The sequence below is a fragment of the Nicotiana tabacum genome, chromosome 2 (genome assembly GCF_000715075.1).
Source record: "Nicotiana tabacum cultivar K326 chromosome 2, ASM71507v2, whole genome shotgun sequence".
NCBI lineage: Eukaryota > Viridiplantae > Streptophyta > Magnoliopsida > Solanales > Solanaceae > Nicotiana > Nicotiana tabacum.
Window position 1 is genome coordinate 38,225,715 of NC_134081.1, and position 7,139 is coordinate 38,232,853.

Here is a 7,139-nt window from a genome sequence, read left to right on the forward strand (position 1 = left end):
GTCTATATAACTGCCTTGAGATGGTCGGCATGGTCTTCTTGACTTCACGAATATATAAGAATGTCGTCAATGAACACTATAGCAAAAGAGTTGAGGTAAGGCTTGAAGACTCGGTTCATAAGATCAATGAAATCTTTTGGGTCATTCGTTAGCCCAAAAGACATCACCAAAAATTCAAAGTGCCCATACCGGGTCTGGAAAGTTGCTTTAGGAATGTCCTTTTCCCTGATCTTCAATTGGTGATATCCCGATCTTAGTTCAATCTTGGAGAAATACTTAGCACCCTACAATTGATCAAACAAGTCATCTATTCTTGGTAGTGGGTACTTATTCTTGATTGTAACTTTAGAAGGCGCGAGTACAATCTTAGACATAATATCTTTTGACGACATTTGAATAGATAGGTTTTGGCCATATCTCTCCATCCATTTTTGCTAGTATATGTTCTCCTCCTGTCAGCACTCGGTGAACCATGTAAGGACCTTGCTAGTTATGTGAGAATTTACCCTTTGCCTCATCCTGATGTGGGAAGATTCACTTCAGAACCAGTTGCCCCGGTGTGAATTGTCTTGGTCTAACCATCTTATTGAAAGCCCTTGCCATTCTGTTCTAGTAAAGTTGGTTATGACACACCACATTCATCCTGTTTCTATCGATGAGAGCCAATTGATCATATCGACTATGTACCCATTCTGCATCACTAAGCTCAGCTTCTTGTATGATCCGTAGGGAAGGAATTTCAACCTCGACAGGTATAACAACTTCAGTACAGTAAACCAATAGATAGGGAGTCTCCCTAGTTGATGTTTGAACTTTAGTGCGGTATCCAAGCAAAGCAGATGACAACTTCTCATGCCACTTTTTGTAGTTGTACACCATCTTCCTTAGTATTTTCTTGATATTCTTATTGGCGGCTTCCACAGCTCCATTCATCTGCGGTCTGTATGTAGTGAAATTACGGTGCTTGATCTTGAATGTTATGAACATGGCTTGCATCATATCCCTATTGAGATTGGTGGCATTATCAGTAATAATTGACTTGGGCACCCCGAATCGGCAGACAATATGGTATCGAACAAAATCCGCTATGACCTTCTTTGCGATGGCTTTGTAGGAGGCAACTTTGGCCCATTTGATGAAGTAATCAATGGCTACCAAGATAAATCTGTGTCCGTTGGAGGCGACAAGCTCTATCGGGCCAATGACATCCATGCCCCTAGTAGTAAAAGGCCAAGGCGAGCTCTTCACATTGAGTTCATTGGGTGGAACCCATCTCTTGTCAGCATGTACCTGACACTGGTGAAATATTTGTACATACTTGATATTGTTAGTCTCCATTGTCATCCAGAAGTATCCTGCCCTTAATATCTTCTTGGCTAAAATGAGCCCGTTCATATAGGGTCCACACATCCCGACATGTATTTCTTCGAGCAGTCTAGATGCTTCCTTGACATTGACACATCTTAGAAATCCTAGATCAGGAGTTCTTCTGTAAAAAATTCCTCCAATTCAAAAGAAATGATTATCTAACCTTCGTAATGTGTGCTTTTGAGTATGTATAGTACTTTCTAGGTATTCTTCCTTTTCCAGATACTTGCGAATCTCTATTGGGATGGGGTCAATATAATTCTTATCTGGATGTTGTATCCTGGAGGACAAGGTGGCCAATGTGTCTATGAACTCATTATGAATCAGGGAACATGCTTGAATTCTATCGTTGCACATCTCTTGATCAATCCATGCACACAGTGCAAGTATGGTAGTATCTTGGTATTCTTGGTGACCCACTCTCTGAGTACCTGATGTATCAACAAGTCTGAATCTCCGATTACCAATAATTCATGGATGTTCATGTCAATGGAAAACCTAAGTCCCATAATGCAAGACTTATGTCCTGCCATATTATTCGTACATGGGAACCTGAGCTTGGCAGATACCGGATAATGTTGCCGTTTTTCGATACTAGTATAGCTCCGATGCCTACTCCCTTGCAGTTTGCGGCTCTGTCGAAGAACATTCCCCAAATATTAACGATCTCTTCCCTTATGAAAGATACCTCCTCTTCAGGAAAATACGTCTTCAGTAGTTCGTATTCTCCATCCACAAGGTTCTCGACCAATGTTTGCCCCTTGACTGCCTTATGAGTCACATAGACGATGTCAAACTCACTTAGCAATATTTGCCACTTTGCCAACTTCCCAACAGGCATAGCTTTCTAAAAAATATACTTTAAGGGGTCCATTCTTGATATGAGGTATGTGGTGTATGCATATAAATACTGCCTCAACTTCTGGGCTATCCATGTCAAGGCAAAGCAGGTACGCTCTAATAGAGAATACCAAGCTTCATAGGGTGTGAAATTCTTACTCTAATAATATATGGCTTTCTCTTTCCTTCCGGTCTCATCATGTTATCCCAAGACGCATCGAAATGCTCCGTCCAATATGGACAAGTACAATAGTAGAGGTCTCCCGGGTTCTGGTGGGTCCAACACAGGAGGTTTGGACAAATACTTCTTGATTTTATCGAAAGCCTTTTGAAGTTCCTCTGTCCAGCTTTTTGCAGCATCCTTCCTCAACATCTTGAAGATTGGTTCACATATTACCGTCGACTGTGCTATGAACGACTGATGTAATTCAGATGCCCCAAGAAACTCATCACATACTTTTTATTCTTTGGCGATGGCAGATTTTGTATGGCCTTGATCTTTTACGGGTATAGCTCGATCCTTCAGAGGCCGGCAATGAAACCTAGTAGCTTTCTGGCTGGGATTTTGAAGGCGCATTTTGCGGGGTTCTACTTCAAGCTGTATCTCCGCAGGCAGTCGAAGAACTTTCTCAAATCAGCTATGTGATCTAGGCTCCTCTTGGATTTCATAATGATGTCATCCACATAAACCTTGATCTCCTTATGTATCATATCATGAAAAGGGTAGTCATGGCCAACATGTAAGTAGCTTCAGTGTTATTTAAACCAAACCATATCATTTTCTAGCAATACACCCCCCGTTGGGGTGATGAAGGATGTTTTCTCTGCGTCTTCTTCTACCATCTAGATCTTGTGATATCCCCGAAGCAATCAACAAAGGATTGGAGTCCATGCTTGGCGCAATTATCGATCAAGATATGTATGTTTGGTAATGGAAAATCATCCTTGGGACTTGCTCTGTTCAGATCTCTATAGTCGACACATACCCCAACCTTCCCATATTTCTTTGGTACGGGTGCGATATTGGCTAACCAGGTTGGATACTCGACCACTCGAAGGACCTTAGCGTTGATCTATTTGGTGACCTCTTTTATTTTCATTTCATGTCTGGCTTCAATTTCCTGCGTTTTTGCTTCATCGGTGGACATATTGGGTTGGTAGGAAGCTTATAGGGATACTATGGATGTGCTCAGCCTTGTCATGTTGTCATAGGACTAGGCAAAGATGTTCCTCATATTCTCTAAAAAATATGATGTACTCTTCTTTTTCGGATGATTATAGGTGGATATTAATGCGGCTCTCTTTTACTATTTCGGATTCTCCCAAATTAACCGTCTCAGTTTCCTCTAAATTCGAATTGGGTTTGTTCTCAAAATCCATAACTTCCCGGACGATTTCCTCAGGTATTACATCATTCTTCCATTCCTCCGAATCACACTCAGCGTGTTGCGTTGTCTCATTACATGTTGTAGTTGTAGATTTAACAGGATAAGAAATAATTATGCTAAAAAGAATGGAAAGATAATAACATAAATAAACGAAGAGAAATAATGCATTAATTTAAAACATAAAAATGTCAAAGCAAACCTGACTCGATGTCTCGAGTATTTATTTCAAAACAAAATACCGAATGTCTTAAATGCCAAAAAACAATTTCAAAAATCATGCTAGTCTGTCAAAGCTACCCAGGTGCTCGACGAGCCCAAGATGATGTAACAGTCCAGTTCTCTAGAATAGCTCCATCTCCCGCCATATGGATGGTGGATCCTCCTCCCCCTATCCCAAAATCACATTGCAATCTATGTCTTCCTCGGCCAGGAACGGATTTCTCATGCCAAGTAGAATCTCATCTTCTTCAGAACCCCAAATCAAATCGACCTTGCGGAATGTCTGGTACTATGGGTTTAGGCAATTAGTAGTAGAAATCTTTCCATGGTCATGGACAATCCTGATACTCTTGCATAGTGTATTCATACCCCTGAGCGAAAGTGATGCCATGAGTTCGTGGCCGTATTGGTTCTGTTATCCCCTAAATCTTAGGGCCGAGACATTGGCCTGGATCGTATCCCAATCATAACAACATGCTCAACACTTTGTCACTCCACCATCGTCCTTTCTTGATTGTGTTCACCTTTTCAATGCACTGGAATGCCTCTCCTCCTAGATTCCCCTTTCCTTCAACTGCTGACACAGTTTGGTTGGTAAAAATAGGACTGTTGCTATCTCCATGAACGACCACCTCCTAATTATTCCACTTGAATTTCAGAGCCTGATGTAGAGTAGAAGCAACTGCCCTAACCATGTGTATCCATGGTCATTCCAGCATAAAGTTGTAAGTGGTAGAGATACCTAGAACTCAACACCAAACACAGTCAGATCTATCTTCAAACTCAAATCTATCTCTCTAATGGTAGCTCTCTATGATCCGTCAAATGCTTTCACGTTCATTCTCCCGAGGCGTATTTCACAAATACATATACCCAGCCTCATCAAAGTGGTCAGAGGGCATATATTCAGACTCGAACCACCATCAATCAAGACCCGAGCAATGAACTTGTTTTCATATTGCATAGTAATATGCAGTGCCCAGTAGTGACTTAAACCTTCCGGTAGCAACTCATCTTCATGAAAAGTGATCTTGTGTGTTTTCAATATTTGTCCCACTATGTTTGCCATTTCTCCAATAGTGATGCCGGCGGGCACATAAGAATAACTCAACACCTTCATCAAGGCATTTTTGTGTGCGTATTAATTCTGTAACAGTGATAAGATGGATATCTGGGAATGGGTTTGTACAAGTGGTAATAGAATATTCCCTAGCTTGTACTTTCCTCCACAAATCATCAGTACCTATTTCCACAACAGGTGGTTTAAGTGGAGTTTCCTTATTTGACCCTTCTTGGGCAAGATTCTCTGGTGTAAACGCTCTTCCTGTTCTAGTCATCCTTGAGTGGTGCCCCCTTCTTCTGCCTTGGATTTTCCTTTTCTCCTTGCTTCAGCCATGTAGTCCCATGGAACAACATTAGATTTGTAAGCTGATGATGGAGCTACCATCACAGTGAATGGTGGCCTAGGTTGTTAAACCCCACACTTTTCCTTACACATAAAGTAAAGGATTAATAAGTTTGGTTTTTAGCCCGTCCAATCAGCTGGCGACACGTAGAGTAACCAAGAAAATTATGCATTTTCATTAGGCATGCGCCAACTATCCCACCAGGCGTTGTACCTGGGGTGGGGCGACCCGTTTTACATATGGAGGCGATGGAATTTACTAGACTTTCTATAGTATAAAAAGGATGTGTAGCTCTTTCCCTTTTATTTAAGAAGTGTCACTCACTTTAACTCACCCAAATTGCTTTAAACCCTCTTTAGAACCACCAAAACAATCGACGATTAAGATCAGAGGTGAGCCTCGTAGGATATAGCATGAAGAAGCTTGGAATATTCATTATAATATCTATTATCTTATTGTATTGAATCTAGAGATTCACTGGAGGCAGGGTTAACCACCATAGAAGCGTAGCTGGTACGTCAATAAGGTATGTACAATAACTTTCTTTCCTAGCATGATTCAGTGTAAGTATCTCTCTCCCTAAAAGATTTCTGTGTTGTAAGATTGGTTGTTTTAAGCCCTTCTTAGTAACATTGTTCCTGTTCTCATACACTCTTAGCGGTAACATTTCTAGCAGGACTGTAGTATTTCCAGATAATGTCCCGAAGTCAAAAAAATACGCTTTATCCGAAGTTTAATCTTAGTCTCTTGAAATTGACTTTGCATGGCACTTATATATATGTATCTATTTTACTTTACCGAGCCGTGCTATAGTCGTCCGGGTACAACACCTATTGTGCAACCATTGATCAGTTAGGTATGATAAGACATAATACAAGTAGTTACTGAGCCCTTGTGTGGCCGAGTATGATGATGTGTGATGTTACCAAGCCCTCTCGAGGCTAGTTACGGCGAGTTCTACTAAGATAAGGTACGGCGAAGACCTCTTGAGGCCAGGTATGACCGAGTCCTCTATTAGGCCAGGTATGGAGTAATATGATATGCGCCAAAGATAATTAAATCATGGTCCCAATGAGTGGCTTGGTTTTACTAAAGCTTGCATACACTCATGATTCATGGTTATAGTAGTGTATGCCCCTGGTGGCTTGTCTATGGTATTCGCGTTAAAACTTGTGTATTTTTATCTCTTATGTTATACCTTTTGTTTACATATATTATCTATTTTACATACTCTGTACATCTTTCGTACTGACGCTCTTTATTTTGGGCACTGTGTTCTTGCCCACTTGTATAGATAGAACCGGTGACATCCCTCCCCAGTAGGGTGTTTATTCCAGCTGTTGGTCATTGCACTCCACTTCTTTGGAGTAGTTGTTTAGAGGTCAATAGGTACCGAAGTTTATGTTCTACTTATTTTGGGTACGGTGGGGCCCTGTCCCGACCAAGTTGTGTGTATGTATATTCTCTTTGGTACTCTTAAAGGCTTGTAGACTAGTGTTTGGGTATGTGTAAAACATGGTTGTAACTCTGATGGAAACAGATGTATATGTGTAAATGAATCATTGCTAAGGTCAGTTGTATTAGTTTGAATGTTAATTTGGAGGCCTTATTTGCCCAGATTATATGTTGTAAAGATGTAAGTATGTACGTCGGTTCACACGGTACTTCGGGCGTCGTGTGCCGGTTGCACCTCCCAAGGTTGGGGTGTGACAAACTTTGTATCATAGCAGATCTATCCTAGGGAGTCTGCAAGCCGTATCTAGTAGAGTCTTGTTTATGGGTATGTGGTGCACCATACTTATAAACATAAGGCTTCAAGATATCTACGGTGAATATCTTTTTTTTTTTTATCTAGATCGTGCGCTAGAGCGGGGTCATAAGTATTCATTTCTTATCCCCATATTTCTTATGCTTATAG